General features: G+C 44.6%; 1 protein-coding gene across 2 annotated transcripts in view; it reads right to left on the bottom strand.

Annotated features, from left to right (window-relative positions):
- ncanb (neurocan b) overlaps window positions 1-21071 on the bottom strand; it is a 268070-nt gene that overhangs the window by 201922 nt on the left and 45077 nt on the right. Inside the window, exon 1 of one of the 2 annotated variants that reach the window (XM_049588830.1) lies at window positions 12821-13162. The exons of the other annotated variant lie outside the window; for it this stretch is intronic. The gene's annotated coding sequence lies outside the window, so the exon portion shown is untranslated. Of the gene's footprint in view, window positions 1-12820; window positions 13163-21071 lie in introns of those variants that run through there. 2 annotated transcript variants of the gene reach the window in all.

The raw sequence follows: 21071 nt of genomic DNA, 5'->3' as shown, positions 1-21071 counted from the left end.
TTTACCAGACCCCTACAGTTACATTGTTGTTCTTGTAAGGGTGCCTCCTTTCTGAAGGAAGAGGCGTTGGCAAAACTAATTTAACTCATCAAACAATGTTTACTGGGAGAGGGGAAAAAAAACAAACACCTGGCGCTAATTCAAAAATGCACTTCCATGCAGATGCTGAGTGGAGTGACGGGGGGCCGGAGGGAGCTTTGTTAAGTAAATGATGAGCCGGAGGGTTTAATTGAAAGGAATGGAAAAGGGAGGGAAATATGGAGTTGTGGATAAATGGATGAGTGGAGGGTTGATGTAGCACGGAGAAGTGAAAGAACATAAAACATCTGTTAACTGAGGAAGACGTGCTGACTGAGGATGTTGGCACAACAAAGAGATATCTTGCGTTCCTCTAAAGAAAGATGTGAGCAAGACGCTTTGTAGGTAGATGCAAGCTTTATTCAGGCTGACCCATTAGCAGAGCAGATTTCCCCCAGCACCAGATGTATTTTATTCCCTTTCTTGTCTGTATCTGTGTGAAAATGCAGTCGAAATTGCAGATTGATTGGGCGCCCTTGTGGAGACCTTTGTTGCATATCAAACCCTCTTAGCTCTCGACTGTATGAGGGCAAAAATTGACCAAAAATACAAAAACAAGAAATGAGAGATTGATAATATCTGCCACAAATGGGCACTGATGTTCCACTGACACTTAACTAAATCCCACAGTTAACTGCAACAAGAAAAACCTAAATCATACAGTGATTAACACTGTATGTGACACTGTGAATCCACTTAAATATCCCTCTCTCCTCTCAGCTTCTTACAGTGAACACACACTGTATTCCACCTCATTAATACCGTGCAACATAGCTTTCAACCCAATCACCAGAAAAATGGTGTCACTGGTGGCAAATGACAGGCACAAAAACAACTTGGTTATGGTTAGGGAAGTATTTGGGACCGGTTGCACAAAACACCTTAAGTATGACGCATAAGGCTTCATTTCTCCTTAACCAAGGGACTTACACAGTTGCACAGACGTTAACCCACTTAATGCGTTAAGAGTTTTACAGCTGTAAAAGTTTCCATGGAGATTGTTTGTTTGCTTATACTCATGCTTGTCATGCCTGTTATCATCTCACAAAGTTGGCTTTTAGTTAGATAGTGAAAAAATGGCAGAAGAAAAGATGACAAGAAAACCATATCGGTCTGAGGAGAGGATTTTACTTCTGAAGGAATACAATCATAGAAAGTAAATCTGAACCCCAAATATCAGAACAAAAATTAATTCAGTCAAATCTGTAGTAAAAACACTCGCAAAACACTCTTCTCGGGGTGTATTAGTTTTTTTTTTCATTTATCAACATAAACTCAGACATGCTGCAGTTAAGATAGAGTAAGAGGTCCCTTAAGTTTCTTTTTACCTTGCTTTGGTTGCAAAGGTCTTTTGTGCAAATGTCTAGGGATTCTTTAAGTATAAGACCAAGACGAGGAGAAAACCATAAGCCAGTAAACATTTTGAGGACACCTTAAGGAGAAGACTTAAGGGTGTTTTGTGCAATCGGCCCCAAGTTTTGATTCAAAATATCCAGTTTTAGGGCACAATACCAAAAGCAGTGGTGAAAAACAACCAGTTTTCATACCATTATACCAACAGGAAATGCAATAATGTCTCTGTAAAAAAAACATCACTTCTCATGGCGCTATTCCCACAGGAAAAACAGAGACTAAAAACCACCAATGTTTGGGACCTAATAAGCCCCTGGAAACACAGCAATGACTCACTAAAAAACTATTTTTGTTTGTCAGTCTCAAACAATGGTTTCCAGTAGTCTGCAGCTTGGCAGGCATCTCGCCTATGTGTCACGCCATCCACCATCCCTTCCAGCTCCCGATGGCAAAGTCAGCTTGTATACTACATCATGGTTTGAAGAAGCACACAATGCCAACATTTTCTTCTGGTGACTGATCTGTTCCACCCTGTGTTTCCTTATGTCCATCCAATAGTTGCTCAGACCAGTGAATCCCAACTGGTGGGTCACAGACCAAAAGTGGGTCATGGGTCCATTCTGAAGAACAATGAATTTCCAGCACACAGCTTTTATTTTGAAGTGCAATTTCTTACTGTAGAATGACTGACGAATAGACAGCTACTTGACAGAGACAGCAAACTAGCTCAACGACATGGCCAAACGCAAGTATGACGCTGAACAGATTAAACTGTGTGGACCTTGAACTAACGACACAGGAGAAATCTGAACCCCATGGCTGGACCAGTTGGGAACCAGTGGCTTAGACTTTTCCCACAAAACCAAAATTGTCCCACTGATGGTGGCGCTAGTGTGAAAGTCATGAGGTCACCAAAGTCATTGTCTTGGAGCCCTGTATTCACAAAATTCTGTGCAAATATTTCATTGGATAACTGAATACTTCGAGGTGCTGGTGGTGCCAAAAGGAAAGTCAAGGGGTTACCAAAATCATTCCTCTGTACAAAAGTTCATGTCAACTAATCCAATTCTTGTTGAAACATTTCAGTCTGGACCAAAGTGGCGGGCCACCTGATCAACCAACAGACGGACATGGCCATCCACAGAGCCATGGTGCATCTATTGGAATACTTTAGGGCACTAATAATCAGTTTCCCAAAGCATACCATATGCTTTTAGAGTAATTTCCAACCATTTCTCTATTCATGACAGTTCAGACTGAAATTCTGTCTCAGGAACTCTTGACTCTGCTTAGCAATTTGTCTAAGCAAGCTGTCAAACCCAATGTTTGAAAACTGGCAGCTAAAAATATTAAAATCAGGAAGCTGTGTTTTCAGAAAATCTAGCCTGGAAGACCAGCTCTGCAAAGATGGAGGTTGTAAGGCCAATATGTAATTTTAGTAGTTGTGAATTTAAGAGAGAGATTTGTACATCAGGTGACAGAAATCTTAAATGTTGGCCCATACATTCTCAAAGGTTTCAAAACTGCATCACCATTTTACAAAAGAGTATAATTAGACTAAATGTTCACTATAAAAGATTTCTGATCTCTAAATTGACTTTCATCTTGTACAGCAGTGAAACCAGTTGCTGTGGGGAAGCTGGGAAATCCATCTGCGTACATACTTATGACCAGCTTTGGGAAATGGTTGGCAGTAAGGTAAAGCATACATGATTTGTGGTTAATGGGCTAATACATTCAGAACTACCGCTCCTTTAAAGAGTTTTGAGCCACATCAACAGGGCTCACTCTCCCCAGCGAAGCCACCCTCGCTGACCTTCTGAATGGTTCCGCTCTGCCAAAGAAAAGCAAACACCTCATTTATCTGCCGGCGAATGCAAAGAGCAGATGCCACAGGAGGCCTGGGGAGCTGGCAGTTGGATGCGAGGCTGTGACAAGATGAGCAGCCTGAGCTCCTGGCTTTAGGAAAAGGCGATAGCTGCTTGGACATACACCTCTGCTGGATGGCACACAGGTGGGCAGTTTAAACAAAGCTCAGCTCAGACATAAAACCAGCTGGGTCAGGTAACACACAACGCTGAGTGAACCAGAGCACCTCCATTTATAAATCACCATCTATAAATGACACTTGAGAGTCAAATCGCAATCTTGAGAATTCATTTACGACACTAATTTCAATCTGCATTTTTTGGTCAAGCCAATTAAGGCTGTTTGTAGTAATACATAAGAAACAAAGAGACAAACGCTGTGATTGCATGCAGTGTGAGGTGATGGGCTGTTGAAGACGCTGTCCTGTCTGAGATCCTGATTAAAAATAAACAGCGCAATCAAGGAGCGTGATTGTGGGATTGGCCTCTTGAAACTTTAATTGTGACCCTGATGCGTTGCATTCAGAGCGATGCAAGAGGAGGTGGAGGAAGAGAGAAGCAATAAGGGGTGATTTCCTCATCTGGAGATGTTTGTAGCACCATGAATGCACACAAATACATATCCTTGTACACACAGTTCATTGAAGAGAATCTTAAACAATGATCTGCTGTGAATCTCCACCGGCCACTTCAGATCCACTCCAAATTGCTCTCCTGCCACCTCAGCATTGAGTGCATAAGTGTGTGCAAACTCTGTATCTATAACTTCTAAGGCAGCAAAGTGAAGGTGGGCGGTCTAAAGAAATGTTTTCCTAATAAATCACAAGGGAGCTTTTAAAAACAGTGTTCGGTGCAGTGGGGAGTATTTCTTTCTCCATTCCCTCTGAGAACACCTGAAGCACACACAGCTTGACTGCTAATGGCTAAGTGGTAAATCACATCACGCGCCGTGTATCCAACCGTATTTGGAGCATCTCGCTGCTCTCGGGTGCTCTTGCGCTACCACATCCAACACAAAAGCAGAACACACGTATAGTTCAGCATACACATACACACACACATAAGCCCACAGACTACCCACTGAGGTGAGTGCTAAAACATCCACTCCACAGCTTTGACCCTTTTGGAAAAGCATTGGGAGGCAGCTAATGGATGCTCGCACATGCCTCCTCCACTGCTGAGCCTGGTGGTTTGACATGGAGAGGAGGGGAGAGGAGAGGAGATAACCTCAGCTTTTGAGTGTCTCCCTCTGATCCCCACTCTGTCAAAACAATGAAGGTCACGCTAAGACGAGGCCCAATTAGGGCTCGGCCTCAGACGCCTGAGGTGTCTGCAGCCCTGCGAGCTTAGAGAAGCCTTGTGTTTTTCTGTGTTTCATGGAGCATGTGCGCATGGCAAAAACAGCAACATGTGGGCAGTGGAGCATTATGAGAGCGCGCTTACATTAAGGCAAAGAAAGGAGCATCAGCAGAGAGAGGCATTTTACTACAATTACGCCTTCAAAAAAACAAGCCGCTTTTTTTTCCTCTGCTGCTGCTGCTCTCCACTAAGCTGATGGGACGCTAATGTAACGTCTGGACGGAGCAAGTTAACACAGATAAAAAGAGTCAGAGTAAAACAATGATTATCTATTAATGAACGCACTCACACACTCGCACGGTGCAGCTACAGTAACCCCCTACATGGTGACAGACAGTGGTCAGTGATCAACAGCTAAGCCAATAGTCCAGTGCAGAGAATGATCCATCACAGACAGCGGTCCCCAATCAATCTGAGCACAGAGTCGGACACTCGGGGGTAGCAATGCTCTCGGACGAACCTCTCTATCACACACACACACACACACACACACACACACACATACGCCAAGTCTCCAGCATCCACAGTCACTAGAGGTGCCCCAGCAACAGTTCTGAGAGCAGTTGCCAAATTTATCAAAGAGGTCCGGGAGCAAACCAGAGGGCTCCGGCACTACTCACCAAGGGTAATTATCAGGACGGACAGACAGCCTCATTAATTGCAGCTGAGGGGTGAAGCCCAGAGAAAGTGGGCAGGGAAAGGACACAAGGGGACACAGTTCATCCTGGTTTAACGTTATGAAGAGTCCAGGGAGGTGAGACAGGGATGCAGGAAGCCCCTGCGAGGATGAAAACAGATGTGTGTGCTGCAAATTCACACGCAGAAACAATGACAGGCGTAAACACACCACACAGACAGCTGATTAATATCATTCTTGGCTGACTGGTGATTGAGCGACTGCAGCGACGTCTCTTCATTTTCAGCATTTTCCACAACATATTTTCTTCTCTATTAATTTTGCAGCGTGACACTTAATTACAAAACTGAACTGGTAACCGCCCCGACAGTTCATTTGGAATTTGCCAGAGCAGAGCAGAGTAGCTGCTCTAACCACCGAGGGGAATTCGTCTGCAGAGCTTCTGCACAAAGCCACAAAATGGTAATTGTTTAACAGCGTGGTACATTAAAATGTGCAACCACAAAAAGTGACCTCTGTATTCAGCCGGATTATTGGCTGACCGTGTGACTGACTTCGTTTTCTCCTGATTTGGAAAGCAAACAATCGTATTTTTTTTTTTTTTTTGCTTCCTCTGTATTGACAAAACGCAGTAAAAGCAATTTGAATGGAAATTACACTTTAAGGAATGCTATTTTCTTCTGAACAATGCGAGAAACTCTGGCAAAATAAACGGCCTTCCTCAAAAATTATTGGTCCATTTACAAACTGTGTAAGAGTCCCATGTTAGGCACAGTCCTTGAGCAAAAGTTTCAAGCCCTTACTTGCTCACATACACATACATAAACACACACCTGCACAGCTGCCCCCTCCCCACTTCTACCATCGACTCTAATGCCTCAGAGCTTTGAAGGCAGCACGCTTCATAGCACCATGTAGAAAGCACTTTGGTGGAGCATTGGCAATCTTATTACCGCCTGCAAAATGACCAGCGAGTCTACTGGCAGGACATCTGACCTGCTATGAGCCTCACAAATTCCATATTATAATCAATTTGATGGTGTCTCCAGTTTTTCATTCAGCACCCAAAGGCTGTGTGGAGGAGATGAAATTTTGGTGAGGAATCAAAGTGTGATCAGGACTGACTAAGACATAATAATTGTACTGCCATTTACTGTAGATAGATAGATAGATAGATAGATAGATAGATAGATAGATAGCTTGCCCTCACGTTGGCTTTTTCCACCCTCTCTCTAAGCTTCCTGGCTCATTCTCTTCAGCTCAGCACATCTCTAGATCCCACTGACCCGTCCTCTCACACACTCACAGAGGAGCTCACACACACCTGCACAATAATACACACAGGGCCAAACCTCTGAAGAAGAATATTTGCTGATATCTGTCAGGTGGCTAAACCGACATTGACTGCAAATCTGAGTGTCACACAAAGGCTGAGTTTGGACACAATTGACAAAATCTACCTGGTGAGGGTCGCAGGTCAGCCATCTGCTACCTCTTTCTCTGTCTGTCTGTCTGTCTGTCTGAATCTCCACTGATGGTTTTGCATCAAAATGCTTCACTCTTGCTGGGCTAGCTGCATGGCTCTAGGGATGGCAATGTCAATCTGTGGGTCAGTCCACCGCTTTGGTCCGGACTGAAATACCTCACCAGCTATTAGACAGATTGCCATTTAATGGTTCTGTATGTAATGTTTAGGGCAGTGGTTCCCAACTGGTCCAGCCACGGGGTCCAGATTCTTCCTTAGTCAGTAGTTCAAGGTCCACACAGTTTAATATCTTCAGCGTTTAGCCATGTCGTTGAGGTGGTTTGCTATCTCTGTCAAGTAGCTGTGTGTAAAACCTCTGTGCCAGAAATTCACAGCGTGTTTTTTACAAACTTGACACTTTCGTGAGTCACTTGTGGTCCTTTCAAAATAGGCCCATGACCCACTTTTAGACCGCGACCCACCAGTTGGGAACCACTGGATTAAGGCAATGTATTGGTAGAAATTAAATATAATACATTTGTTTTCTTCAGAGTATAACCAGCTGAAGATCAGAAATGTGTTTTCGTTACCTTAGAATGAGCCAGTTATATCTACAGGAAGCGGATCCTCATCCATGTCCACCATGTTGCACAGAAGCCCAGAATGGACAAACCTAACATTGGCTCCAGACAGGGCTTTCTGAGTTTTTGTGTTTTTGTGTTAGCCATCGTAATTAGCAGCCCCTCCATTTTAAATCACCAGGCCCATTTGTTTTGGAGAGGAAGAGATGTGTGTGGATCATTTGGCTCCCTGTAAAAACCTCCTCAACGTCTGGATCTTAAGTTATCACAGAAAAAGGTGAGCATTTAGCTGGCGCCGTGTTAGCAGCCCATCTGCGACGTGCCGAACAGCGTGGGAGAGACACTAATTTGTAACGTGAAACTGCTTCATTCAGTGTTTTTACCGGTTTAAATCACCTGGTCTGTTTGTTTTGGAGAGGAAGAGACCTCCTGAACAATGAACACTGCCGGAATCCTAACAAGGAGTTCACACTTGGCACAGAGAGACGTTCCAGCTGGCTGCAATCTGCAACTAAATCCTACACACTGCTCCTTTAAGTTTACCCCCACACTCATGGCTCCCAGAGGTTGCGGCCTAATGACTTTGGTGATCCCAGTTTTACCTCCAGCGCCACTGAAAGGTTGTCATTTAATGGATGTGTCTGTCTGCGCCTGCTTCTATTAGACTCTATGAAGCAGCATGATCAAAAAAAAATAAATGTGAGTGATGTGAAAACATTTAAAGGCAGTATTACAACAACAATGAAAAACCTTTAAGAAAAATATGATTCACAGCTCTGCGCCTACAGCGAGACAGACGGGAGGATTAGAGGAACCTGTTTTTTCTAGCTGGTATATGGAATAAAAAGCAGCACTGATTTTTTTTCTCCCCCAACAACAAAATACACCAACAACAAAACCTTTTGAAGCCACAATATTTTACAGAAATTATGCACCCAGGCATTCTACGCATTCGCCATTCACTATTTGTTTGAATAACACAAAGGAGGAAGAGTCACATTGTGTCTTAGTTTGTGTGACTGAAAATTATTAACCGATATCAGTAACAACTAGAGTCAAACACTGCACTCACACACATGCAAAGCACACACAAACAAAGCCGTCAAATAGAATAGGAAGCCGACGTGCATGGATCAGACCGACCTGGGTGCAAGGGATGAATGAAATTAATTATACAACTTTGATATTCTCTCCCATAAATCCATGTGATTGGTTTCAGCAACCCCTTAGCTAGATCTCTGATTAGCGAGGAGAGCTTTATAAGTATCACACTGGTGCCTCAGCTTCATAAATAGCCCTGCTGTGTTGGCTCCAGTTAGGCGGGGTGAGGTAGAGGAAGACAGACAGAAATCACTCCTCAGTAACAATGGCTTCTCCTCTTCTACTCACTTATGTTGTGCTTTCCTTTCACTTTACTTCCCATTTTCCTCAGATCCGGGGGATTCCTTTATACCTCTACAAATTAAAACTGAACACTTGCGCATACACAACAAAATGCGCTCCTCCTTTGGGAACCTCGGCACACGAGAGCGGAAAACATTGGCCATCTGTAGGCCTCTCAAGCACTCCCTGTTTACCAGCTCATCAGACTCTGACAGATAGAGCCTGTACAACAATGATGCCAACATTAGATACTCGATATCCGTGAGTGATGCATCTTTTAGTCCTGCGCCGCATGTGAAGACGTGCCCTGTTGAGTTTTTGTTAACCAGGAGAGAGAAGCTATGAGGTAGACAGAACGGGCAATGCTTCAGGAGCTGTCCGGTGCTGAAACCACATAAAGAGCCCGCGGGGAGCTTTTCTTTTTCTGAGGATTAACTCAGACAGGAAAACACAAGCATAATGTTAAAACAAACAGCTGTGGAGTGTTTGCCTCTCCTTCGGGGTGCTTTAAGAGGTGACTGATAAAGACGCCATCTAATTCACATCTACTGACACCCCACCTGACTTTAACAAAGGATGCATCGCACCCAACTGGTGAGACAAAGGAAAGGCCAGGAGAGGGAAGGTAGCTGAGAGGAAATCCACCCTCCTCCAATCAGTGGAAGATACTCCACTGTGCCCCTGTCATTAATTCAGCAGACAAAAACTGTTACCAGATGTCGTTATTTATTTATAGTATTTAATAGGGAAAATGCTTCCTTTGAATAATACATTTGGTGGGAGTGGGGTGCAGAGCTGGGTTTAGGGAGGGGAGGAGAGGGGGGGTTGTTTGATGAATATTCACGAGGTGTGCGTCTGGAGGGATTGTGGTAAACTACCTTTTTTTTCTGCCTCTCTGCCTCCTGGGCTTTGTCTGCTCTGACACTGGCCATGATGGCCCCAGCTGCGCTGCTCATTTGCTTGGCTCTAGCTGGGGCGGCTAGTTCAATATGGCTAATGCCAGACTATTATATCGTTAGCCAAGGCAAAGCTAGCAGCGCCCCACTTTAGGCGCCGCTCCATCTGCTCGGCGGTGTCAGGTTGGAGGAGTGGAAGGACACGGAGCTGTCGATCAAGCAGATTGACGTCCTCTGGCGAGCAAAGGTACAGCCTTCATTAAGCCCATGAAATGACCCTGGGGGAATGGAGGTGCCAAGTGGAGCCCAGCCTTACTGGCGCCACGTGCATGTGGGCAGACAAACCTGAACTTCAACAGACAGTACAAAGCACACACTCTCTCTATCATTTCGACAAACAGAATTGAATATGTGCGTAGGCTGCTGTGAGTGTTTTCACTGCCTAATTGGATCAGGGTTATCTAGGTCTGTAAATTAGTCTCTCTCTGCAGGAATCTTCCAGCATCCCTCCCACTCCTTCCACCACTATCGCCAAAAAAGCCATATCCATTTGTAACATATACAGTGAGACGGCGGCACTGAACTTTCAGCAGAGACACACAAAAAAAAGAGTCCCACTCAATACTAAATATCTCCTTTTCCACTGTAGAATTACGAGGATTAAAGCCATTAGCCAAAGCAGCACAACTGACTCACAGCACCACACGCTTCCAACTATAGGATTTGTAGCTGGAGGCCCTCAGCAGTCAAACAGCCTAACTCGAGCCCAGAGATCCTCCGTGCTGATACTGTGCAGTTGCTTGGCTGCTCTCCCTTGTTTCATCTCGAGCCAGGGTGGCTTTGTTTGTTTTAAGCATAGCAGAAGGTTCATTGTGGGAATATTAATGGCTTACATTTGCAAAAATCCCTGTCAAAATTCACAGTTTCCCATTCACTTGCTTGGACACTACTCAAGTGCAAAATTGAATTTTTGCCCATTCACGTCTTCCGCTACAAGTGTCTGCACTAAGCGGAGCGCAGCCAGGCAGAAAAGGCACATTATTGAAATATGTGACAACACAACCTTGTGCTAAGAGCAGATAATTCGGTAAAATTCTGCCAGTCTGTTACCTCCCTCTCTCTCTCCCTTTTATTTCTTTCTTTCTTCCGTCCTCCTGTGGTGTGATGACAACATTCCTGAGCTGTTTTTGGCCTTGACCACGGTTGGAGTGGAGCCACTGAGAAGCACTGAACCTCTCTCTAAAGGAATATTGTTCATCCATTGTAATGCCTCATCACACAGAAGATGTGAAAATGGGGGCAGTGAACTGGCAATACCACAGAAAGGAACACCTCTTCTGAGAACAATGGCGTTAACAGCAGAGCCCGCGATCCAGTGCGAGAGTGATAGAGTCCAAACGGAGCGAGACGAAAGGAAGAAACGGACGGATGAGAGGGGAGAGAGACAGAAAGACAAACACAGAGACCCTCTACAATATGCATGAGACTGCAAGAGGCAGAGAGGAGCGAAAAAATCCGACAGAATGGCTTAGAAAGAGGAGTTAAATGTGGAGCCACATCCTATTAGTGCAACAGGAGCTGATATAGTTCACTGACACAATTCAGGAAGTGGGGTGACCAGCAGCTCGCACACACACACACACACACATATATAAAGGCATACACATGGCTGCTCAACCAGTGAGAACGGAACATTTTCTCGACAGTCAGACACTGAATGAAAATGAAGTTTCTGATCTCTGTGGTGTTGCTCTGCATCAGCTGGGACACAGGAGCTCCTAATCCAGCAGCCAGTCCGTCTGCAGGTTCTGGTCCGGGGCCTTGCACATTAATGATCACTCTGCCGACGCTAAGGCCAACACAGGACTGCACATGTGTGGGAGGTTGGGAGGGATGAAATATCAGAGCAAAGGAGTGTGAGATCAGTTGCACAAAAGACAGCTGGTACATACTGTAGTGTTGCAGCCATGTGTGTACACATACTGTACCACACACATACATGGAGACAGACACAGACTAAGAGGCTAGCAGAGAGCAAGAGAAGGAGTGAGACAGACTAGTAACTATTTCACAAACTGCTCGGTTGAATCTCTGCTTAATTTCCCAAGGGGTCATGAGCAACCCTCGCCGCCATCCTCTATCTGACACCCTGCCATACGCTCGGAAAATGAAGACAAGCAGACAAAAAGCAAAGTTGTTTTCTTTTCTCTTTTCTCGCCAACATCCCCCCGCACTGCGAGCTAGCCCACTGAAAGGCAGCCGTGCTCGGACCCTCCTCCACTTTGATCAGCGTGTAGCCTTCAGGTGCTGCCGTGCGGCGGCAAACTTTTCCTCCAACAGGAATAATTGAGAGACCCGTTTGAGTGTAAGTGCCATCCGAGATAATGTCTCGGGTTTCCCTCTCTGGTTCGCTGACAGCACTGACAGCCCTGGCTGCGCTGCCTATCGACTTTCACCCTGGCCAACAGCTCCCTCTCTGTCCCTATCTGCCTCACCTGGAGGCTTACAGCAGGAAGACGAAGGGGGGTTTTTACTACAAGGGGTGGACTGATGGTCACACAGATCTGAATCCTACAGTGACCTTGTTAGGCTGGATGTCTTTTTAAGTTGCTCAACGTGAGCAGCTGCCAGATGGGAAACAGAGGGCATGATACTTCAGCCTGCTACATGTATTACTTGTTAAGGGATGCAGCATAATTGGACAGTCATGACATCATGCAAACCAGGAGGAAAATGACAAAAGGGGTACACTGTGTCAAGACAATATGTTTCTAATAGAAGCCCACTATGTCAGGTGGGAGGATGAAATTAGTTACAAGAAAAGCATTAATTTAAAATAAAGATAGCAAGTGAAAACAAAGGTAAATCAAACAAATCAGAATAAATTTCCAACATCAGTTTATCTCTCTAAAAATCAGCCTCATGAAAGCATGAAGAGCAATACACACATTTTAGGAATGAGCTTTACTCGTACAATAGCTGCACACTCCTGTCTTTGTAGTGCACCTGTAATTATCATCATTATCTTTGAACAGTATTGACAAGCTCATCTCCAATTCAACACCGACTGTAGTGAACACAAGCTGTGAAACACCCTGTTTGTCTTGTGCATGTGGCTGTACAACACCGTTACATGCACTTTGCCTGCTAACACTGTGGTCAAAATGCCGAAAAAAGCAGCTTAAACAACTCGCCTTCACCTTTCGGATGAAGTGAGGTCCAGTCCTCAGGAATGTAGAGCGATGCAGCAGCCTTAAAGCAGGAGCGCCGGTCTGACACGGTGCAGGTGGTACAGCGCCACAGACGAGGGGAGCCGAACCATCCAACGGCGCGTAAAAAGCCCCTGCAAGAGCGGGTGAAAACGAAGCAGCTGTAGGTGTCGGGTAGGGGAGGCACAGACCCAGGAGGCACCGGTATATATAAATTGTTTTGCATGCAATGGGTGACTGTCTCGAGCAGTGTCCGCACTTCTTTCGGAGACGAGCCGAGGCGGCAGCCGCGATGAGTGGATGAGCGCCAGAGTGGTGCTCACCTCTCCAGCAGCTGAGCGCTACTGAACAAAAGAGTGCTCCGCAGGCTCTCTATTCAAATAGCAGGAGAGGGATGGAGGGGGGATGAGAAGAGAGAGGAGGAGGAGGATTTTTTTTTTTTTTTTTTTTTTTTGGCTTTTAGGTCCTGAGGCTGACGTAAAGACCCTAAGTTTCTGCATCAAACGCCATCAAACGCCAAAACTTAAATTCAAAAGCGCCTCATCTAACCACATTTACGGCTCTATCTGACTGATGATGACCCGCTGGTGTGTCATTGTGTTTTTTCCTGGTTGATAAATGATCTGATGTGGGACACAACACCCACACAGCTATTAGTCCAGATCCCCTGCTGTAATTTATGAGACAGGAAGGGAGGGAGTGAGGGTTTGTTTAGACAGACGTGATTTGGCATCTCAGCCCAACTGTAGGGCCCATAATCCCGTTTTGCCTTTGTCTGAGCGCTGTAATTAACAACCTCGGGGATAGAATTACCTTGTTTGGCAGTGTAGCAATGACCTGAGATTTACTTGCAATGGGCTAGCTTAGACTATCAAATTAGATTAGCCTAATGCTCAAATTGCCAAGGATTTAGTTGGCAGGCCTGGGCAGCAAACACTGAATCAACATATTTCCCCTAAATGAGAATTTGACTTAAAACAGAGAGGCCAGCTTGCCTTGTAGGTATTGTGCCTTGCATGACAGTTAACATAAAGACTATTATGGCCCTTGTAAAAAGCACAGTGGCAGAGTGATGCCTACAGTCATTTACAAGAGCGTGCAAAAGTGATGTTGGTATACATTCATAGGCAGTGTGAGCGACCCACCGCTTTGTTGCATATAAAGAATAATGATCCCCCATGAGACGCCGAGCAGCGTGCAGTGAGATTAACGCTTTGTTCAGCAGAGTTGTATAATTTAAGCAGAGCTCGGGCTGCTTGCCTTATTTTTTGTTGTTGGTTTAACAAAAAAGGAGGCTTACGTTTTCTATATGCAGAGTGTGTATTCACCATAAGGCAGAGAGCATGCTTTTCATGTCATGAGAGGGGATGTTGGAATAAAGGTAGGTCAGTGCATGGGGAAGATGTAGTGCATCAGTGCAGCCTCTCAAGACTCAAGGAGCTGTCCATGGTGCTGAACAGTCTGCAACACAAATATGTCTTCACATGAATGTGGAAAACAGGGTGAGGGTTACCTCGAATAAACCAGGGCCACGGCACTCATGAAAGTTGCATGGTGAAATCCATTCATCATCTTCAGAGGGTGTTTTTGACTGTAAAATGTGACGAGATCAGGGCATCCCATTCCAAATTTCATGCATTTCATTTCATTTCATTTCTCATTTAAAAATCAAACATGAAACATCGTCCATGTTGCACAGAATGTACCATTATTGATATTAATTTCATACACATACACTTAGCAGCCACTTTATTATGCACATCTGTTCAACTGCTCGTTAATGCAAATAGCTAATCAGCCAATCACATGGCAGCAACTCATTGCATTTAGGCATGTAGACATGGTGAAGACGACCTGCTGAAGTTCAAACTGAGCATCAGAATGGGAAAGAAAGGTGATTTAAGTGACTTTGAACGTGGCATGAGCTGGTCTGAGTATTTCAGAAACTGCTGATCTACTGGGATTTTCACACACAACCATCTCTAGGGTTTACAGAGGATGGTCCGAGGTCAGAGGAGAATGGCCGGACTGGTTCAAGATGACAGAAAGGCAACAGTGACTCAAATAACCACTGGTTACAACCAAGGTCTGCAGAAGACCATCTCTGAACCAACAACACGTCCAGCCTTGAAGCAGATGGGCTACAGCAGCAGAAGACCACACCAGGTGCCACTCCTGTCAGCTAACAACAGGAAACTGAGGCTACAGTTCACACAGGCTCACCAAAACTGGACAATAGAAGATTGGAAAAACGTTGCCTGGTCTGATGAGTCTGGATTTCTGCTGCCACATTCAGATGGTAGGGTCAGAATTTGGTGTAAACAACATGAAAGCATGGATCCATCCTGCCTTGTATCAGCAGTTCAGGCTGGTGGCGGTGGTGTAATGGTGTGGGGGATATTTTCTTGGCACACTTTGGGCTCCTTAGTACCAACTGAGCATGGTTTAAACAACACAGCCTACCTGAGTATTGTTGCTGACCATGTCCATCCCTTTATGACCACAGTGTACCCATCTTCTGATGGCTACTTCCAGCAGGATAACGCACCATGTCACAAAGCTCAGATCATCTCAAACTGGTTTCTTGAACATGACAATGAGTTCACTGTACTCCAATGGCCTCCACAGTCACCAGATCTGAATCCAATAGAGCACCTTTGGGATGTGGTGGAACGGGAGATTCACATCATGGATGTGCAGCTGACAAATCTGCAGCAACTGTGTGATGCTATCATGTCAATATGGACCAATATCTCTGAGGAATGTTTCCAGCACCTTGTTGAATCTATGACACAAAGAATTAAGGCAGTTCTGAAGGCAAAAGGGGTCCAACACGGCACTATCAAGGTGTACCTAATAAGGTAGCTGCTGAGTGTACAGTACAAGTGCCCAGCCCATGTGGACTACAGACATCTGTAAATTTGTGTCTGTTCTGATGATTTGTTGTATGATCTGATGAAGATCTAACAGACCAAAAACTCAGAATAAAGTGAAACACTGCATAGATGTTAGTGTGTACATCTTTTCTACCAACTTAGACTCACTGATGTTCCCAGAACCTTGCCAATACTAAGCCAGGTGGAACAGTTGACCTGCATTATCCTGACTTACAAGATACCAAAAGTACCAGTGCACTGCAAAACACTGGTCAGACAACAACACAACTTCTTACACACAACATTCCCATACTAACAAAGAGCTCTGTCTTTAGTCCCCGGGGTCTCCAAATGAAATCTGCCATAAAATGTTTGTTTTTTAAATTATCACCCAACCAAAGGAGCACATCAGAAAAAATGATGTTACTAAAAAGCATAGCCTAAAAAAATCACCTTATGATGAGCTGTAACACTTAAAATTGACTGCGTCTGCAATCTCACCTAGATAACACATAATAAACAAAGCCTTCTCCTCTCCGTGAGACAGTTAAACCCTACTGTTTTTACAGCTAAACATAATGTGCCTGAACATAACACACACCACATCCAAATCTGTGACACAGCCTCTGTTACTGATATATGGAAATTAAGAGGATTTCAGTTTCTGAGGGTGCAGCAAGGAGAACCCCTGAAGATGATTCCTGATGTTTTCGGTCTCCTGATCTTATAGCAACACCATTAAATCCTAATTTCCTCTTGATCTGGTTCATGGCACTGTAGGGTATCTCAAAAAATAAAGGCCAGATTTTCCTGCTCTAAAATAAGCAATTGGAAAGTGTATTGTTATTAAAGAATAAAAAAAATAAAGTGCAGGGGCAACAAGCTAAGCAAAGTATTCCAGATGTCCCTCTCCCTAGCAACGCTTTCTGCCTCCTCCTGAGGGACCCCAAGAGATTCCCAGGCCAGACGAGATATGTAATCCCTCCAGTATGCTCTGCGTCTGTGCTGGGGCCTCCTACCAGTGGGACGTGCCCGGAACATCTCCACCAGGGGGCCCCCAGGAGGCATCCTTATTAGATGCCAGAACCACCTCAACTAACCCGATGCAAAGGGCCAGACTAAGAGCAGTTCAAGAAGACCACGATGACACGGCACACTCGGGGATGGGGACACCAGGGTCCTCCTGTGGAGCCAGGTCTGTGGAGGTCTGGTGGCCAGACCTTGGGCCATAGGGCCTAGTCAGCCCAAAAGTATAACATGGAGCCACCACCCTGTGTGCCCACCACCTGCAATGACTGGCATCAGGGCTGGGTGCTTTGTGTGGCCGGGGCAGGGACCCGGGCGTGGTGAGCACTGGTGTCGCAGACTGTTAAAGTAATATTTAACAGAAAATGTTATTCTTAGAGAGGCAGGGTACACCCTGGACAAGTCAACAGACTATCACAGGGCTGACACATAGAGACAGACAAGCATTCACACTCACATTCACACCTACGGACAATTTAGAGTCACCAATTAACCTGCATGTCTTTGGACTGTGGGAGGAAGCTGGAGTACCCAGAGAAAACCCATGCTCAAACGGGGAGAACATGCAAACTCCACACAGAAGAGCCCCCCGACCCGAGGTGATTTTTTTTCCATTTTATATAATGTTAAACTGAATATCTTCAGGCTTTGGACTGATTAAACAGGACATTTAAAGATGTCACCTTGGACATATTTTTGACATTTTACAGACCAAACAATTAATTGTAAAAATAATAAACAGATTAATCAGTAATGAAAATAACTGTTAGTCGCTGCCCTTACTTCACCCCTCACCTGATGTTTGCCATTATGTAAACGCTATGCTGACAACGTATACCTTGACACTGTGTTTGAAGATGTCAGCATGTTCTGATGCCCTCAGGTCCCCCAACTGGCTGTTGTAGAGGTGATGACCGTGGCACTTAAAACTCTGCTAACACAGGTAGTCCCGGTCCAGGGAGCAGCTCTAAGGCCAAATAATGGAGAGATCTAGACAAGACTTATGCTATAAGCACAAGTGTTCTGTATTCAGAGGCTGGTCCCCTGAGTTATTTTTTTAAAGAGCCGTATATTAAAGTATATTATAAAAATAACCGCAAATAAAGGGAATTTAAAACAGGTGTAATATATTCTCCTTTTCTAGCCATAGTCAGCACTTGTTATGCTTTGTTTTATATGGTCTGCAGTTTATTCTAAGCTTGCTTTGTTAGAGAAGGAAAGAGACCATTAGTCGAGCCTGGTAGAGTTAAAAGCACGCTAAAGTTATTCAGTGACTGACCGTGAGAAAAACTGCATATTTCTAGGACAGCCAGCAAAAGACAGTTTAGGGCTTCAAATTCAGATCAGGATGAAAAACTACGCTGTGACATTAAACGCTGCTTGTATAAAGCAGTGCTACAGCTCATAAGCCTGTTCTTGAGCATCAAAGTGAACTAACTCGTCATATAATAAGCCCATTTTTTAGGAATTTTACCCACAGTAAACTCACACACACGTACTGTGAATACTGTTGACCACCCACACTGTGACGTACATAATGTTACAAGCATACAGCAGTGTACAGTATCGCAGAATATCATTTGATTTAACATGAGATGAAAAAACATGAGAGGCGAATTTAATGATCGCTGTCGGGAGAAGACTTTTAAAGACGCAGCTCATCACTTTGTGCGAGTCATCTGATGTTTTCAGACACTTCATTGATGGCGTAATTGCGCCGCTGCGGGGACAGCTGAAGTCCTCATCGTGTTCAAAGCGGCGCATGAGAGTTACACTCAAACTAATGTTGGCTGTGTGCTTGAGACTGACTTCAGCATTAAAGAATAGTTGAAGCTAGACACGCTCTCCAGTGGGCTTGACACCAAAAGGACTGAAGCGCCACAAACCCTAAGCTCGTGCTTATCAGATCTCTCCACACACAGACGCTTCAAAAGGGCAAGGCCTTTTGATGATGATGATGATGATGGTGGTGGAGATGATGATGAAGACTACTGAGACAGTGCTTCCTTTCTCTCTGCTTCTCTTTCTTAGTCTTTTACCTCACTGCTTCTCCACTTCCCAGAATGACCAGAAGGCAATCAAACTACAAACAAGAGAGTAAACAAAGAAACAGCTTATATCGATCCCTGGGCTTTATAGCTCTGGGTAAATGTGTTTATCTTGTGTAGCCACTACATTATACTTAGATTAAATACATATTTGATGTGGTGGCTTGAGCTATAAGCAATGCGCTGCTTGGAAGCATCCTCTGGCAAGAGTTTATTACATTTTGTTAATACCTTAATTAGGCAAACCATGAGAGAAATTAATCCCTGGAGATTTGGCTTCTTAAAACACTGTCCAGCCACCCCTGAAACCCAGCGGAATAATTAGGCACAGCAGAGAGATGTGTTTGTCCCTGAGCGGATTTTGGATTCAAGTTTACTCATACCTCCTCGTCAGAGGCGAGGGGGGGGGGGGCTGTGCTTTTGTTTGCACAAAGATTCAATTCTGAAGGAATAACAATCATAAAGACCAAATCAGCTTGAATGACAACAATGGAGCGTTCCTCATTCAGAGTAATTCTAAACTATCTTAGTATACAGTATGTGGGCGAGGATCTTAAATGTAAGCAAGCAAAATCACCAAGACAATGCGCCACAAAGCCATGACATTCGTTTATAATCAACATAAGATATATTTGTTAGGTAAGCAAACGAATTGACTGCCGCTTGTTTTATGTCTGTGAGGGAGTGGAAATGAATGAAAAGGTCAGCAGACATACCGACGCCCAGGCAGACTTCTGCTGTTCAAGCTTTATATTCACTTTGTTTTCCAATTTCAAATGCTCCGTCTTCTCGGCAGCCTTAATTAAACACAACAAATGTGTGACCCCGACTCTGACCCAGAGCGCAAAACAACCCAATGAGCGAGATTCATCTTTAAAACAATTACTTAAAAGAACAATTGACTCAATGTGACTATGAATCAAAGGGTTTATATACTGCATACCTGTTTGTGCATTTAGTCAATTTTGTTAACAACAGTAAGTCTACAGATGTGCTGGCTGCTCTGTGAGGTCAGGAACAGCTGTGCTTTGAACAAAATGCTGACGTCAGCATGCTAACATCCTCGTAGTGCCAAACATGCTGATGTTTAGCAGACATAACATGTTCAACATTTTAGTTTCCACACCAGGGTTTAGCACACCCAGGGCCTCGACCCTGCCTGCCTCTGTGTCCCCATACCGGGCGAGGTGCTCACACTTCCCCTCAAAATTGGCCCTTGCCCTTGTTTTTGCGTTCCCAGGGTGTCCCAAAGTTTAGGGAAGTGCTTTTCAGCCCTTAAAATACTCACTTAATATGAAGAGCCATGCGATGCACACTTACGAATCCATCTCAACTGAGCAGAAGATTGAATTTCCCAGGATGCATTGTGAAACTATCCAGCCAGGTGAGTTTTCCAGGAAGATGGCAGCCTCCATGAGAAAGCCATCGCACAATTGTAGTACTATTTTTGCAAATAAGCATGCAAAAATTCCAAAATATGTCAGAATGTGTTATGTTACTGAATTTGAATTTGAATGCTTGAAAATCGCTAATTCATGATGTAGTCGACGATACACGTGACGTAGGTGAACACGTCTGTTACGCCAATTTGCATGAAGTAGCGTCCCAATTCATAGGCAAAATTCCCTACCCCTCAACACTACACCTTCATCGTTGAGGGGAATCTATCTGGCGAGTGCACTTGAAACCTGTCTGTCTGTCCATCCTGGAAGAGGGATCCCTCCTCAGTTGCTCTTCCTGAGGTTTCTACTGTTTTTTTGGGGGGAGTTTTTCCTTATCCGCTGCAAGGGTCCTAAGGACAGAGGGATGTCATATGCTGTAAAGCCTTGTGAGGCAAATTGTGATTTGTGATATTGGGCTTTATAAATAAAATTGATTGATTGATTGATTGATTGATTGATTGATTGATTGATTGATTGATTGATTGAAACCAAGGGGTAAGGTTAAGGGAAGAGAATTGGGATTGGCCCCAAATTTGTCATGTCATCAAGGTCTTCTTTTATTGCTCTTAGTCTGGCCCCTCCCCTGGGACCACTTTGCCTTGGGACACCCTACCAGAGAATATTAGCCCCAGACAACACAGCTTCCTTGAACACGTTAAGGTGGCGATTGTCCGAGGAGAGTGATGTGCAGCGCCCAAGTGATGCAGGGCTGTGTCGGACTGTCGTGGTGAAGAGGGAGCTGAGCCAGAAGGCAAAGCTTTTGATTTACTAGTCCATCTACATCCCAACCCTCACCTATGGTCATGAGCTCTGGGTAGCGACCGAAAGAAAGAGGTTGCGGATCCAAACG

This window comes from Epinephelus fuscoguttatus, linkage group LG10, assembly GCF_011397635.1.
Source record: "Epinephelus fuscoguttatus linkage group LG10, E.fuscoguttatus.final_Chr_v1".
Taxonomy (NCBI): domain Eukaryota; kingdom Metazoa; phylum Chordata; class Actinopteri; order Perciformes; family Serranidae; genus Epinephelus; species Epinephelus fuscoguttatus.
This window is presented reverse-complemented; position numbering and strand designations above follow the sequence as displayed.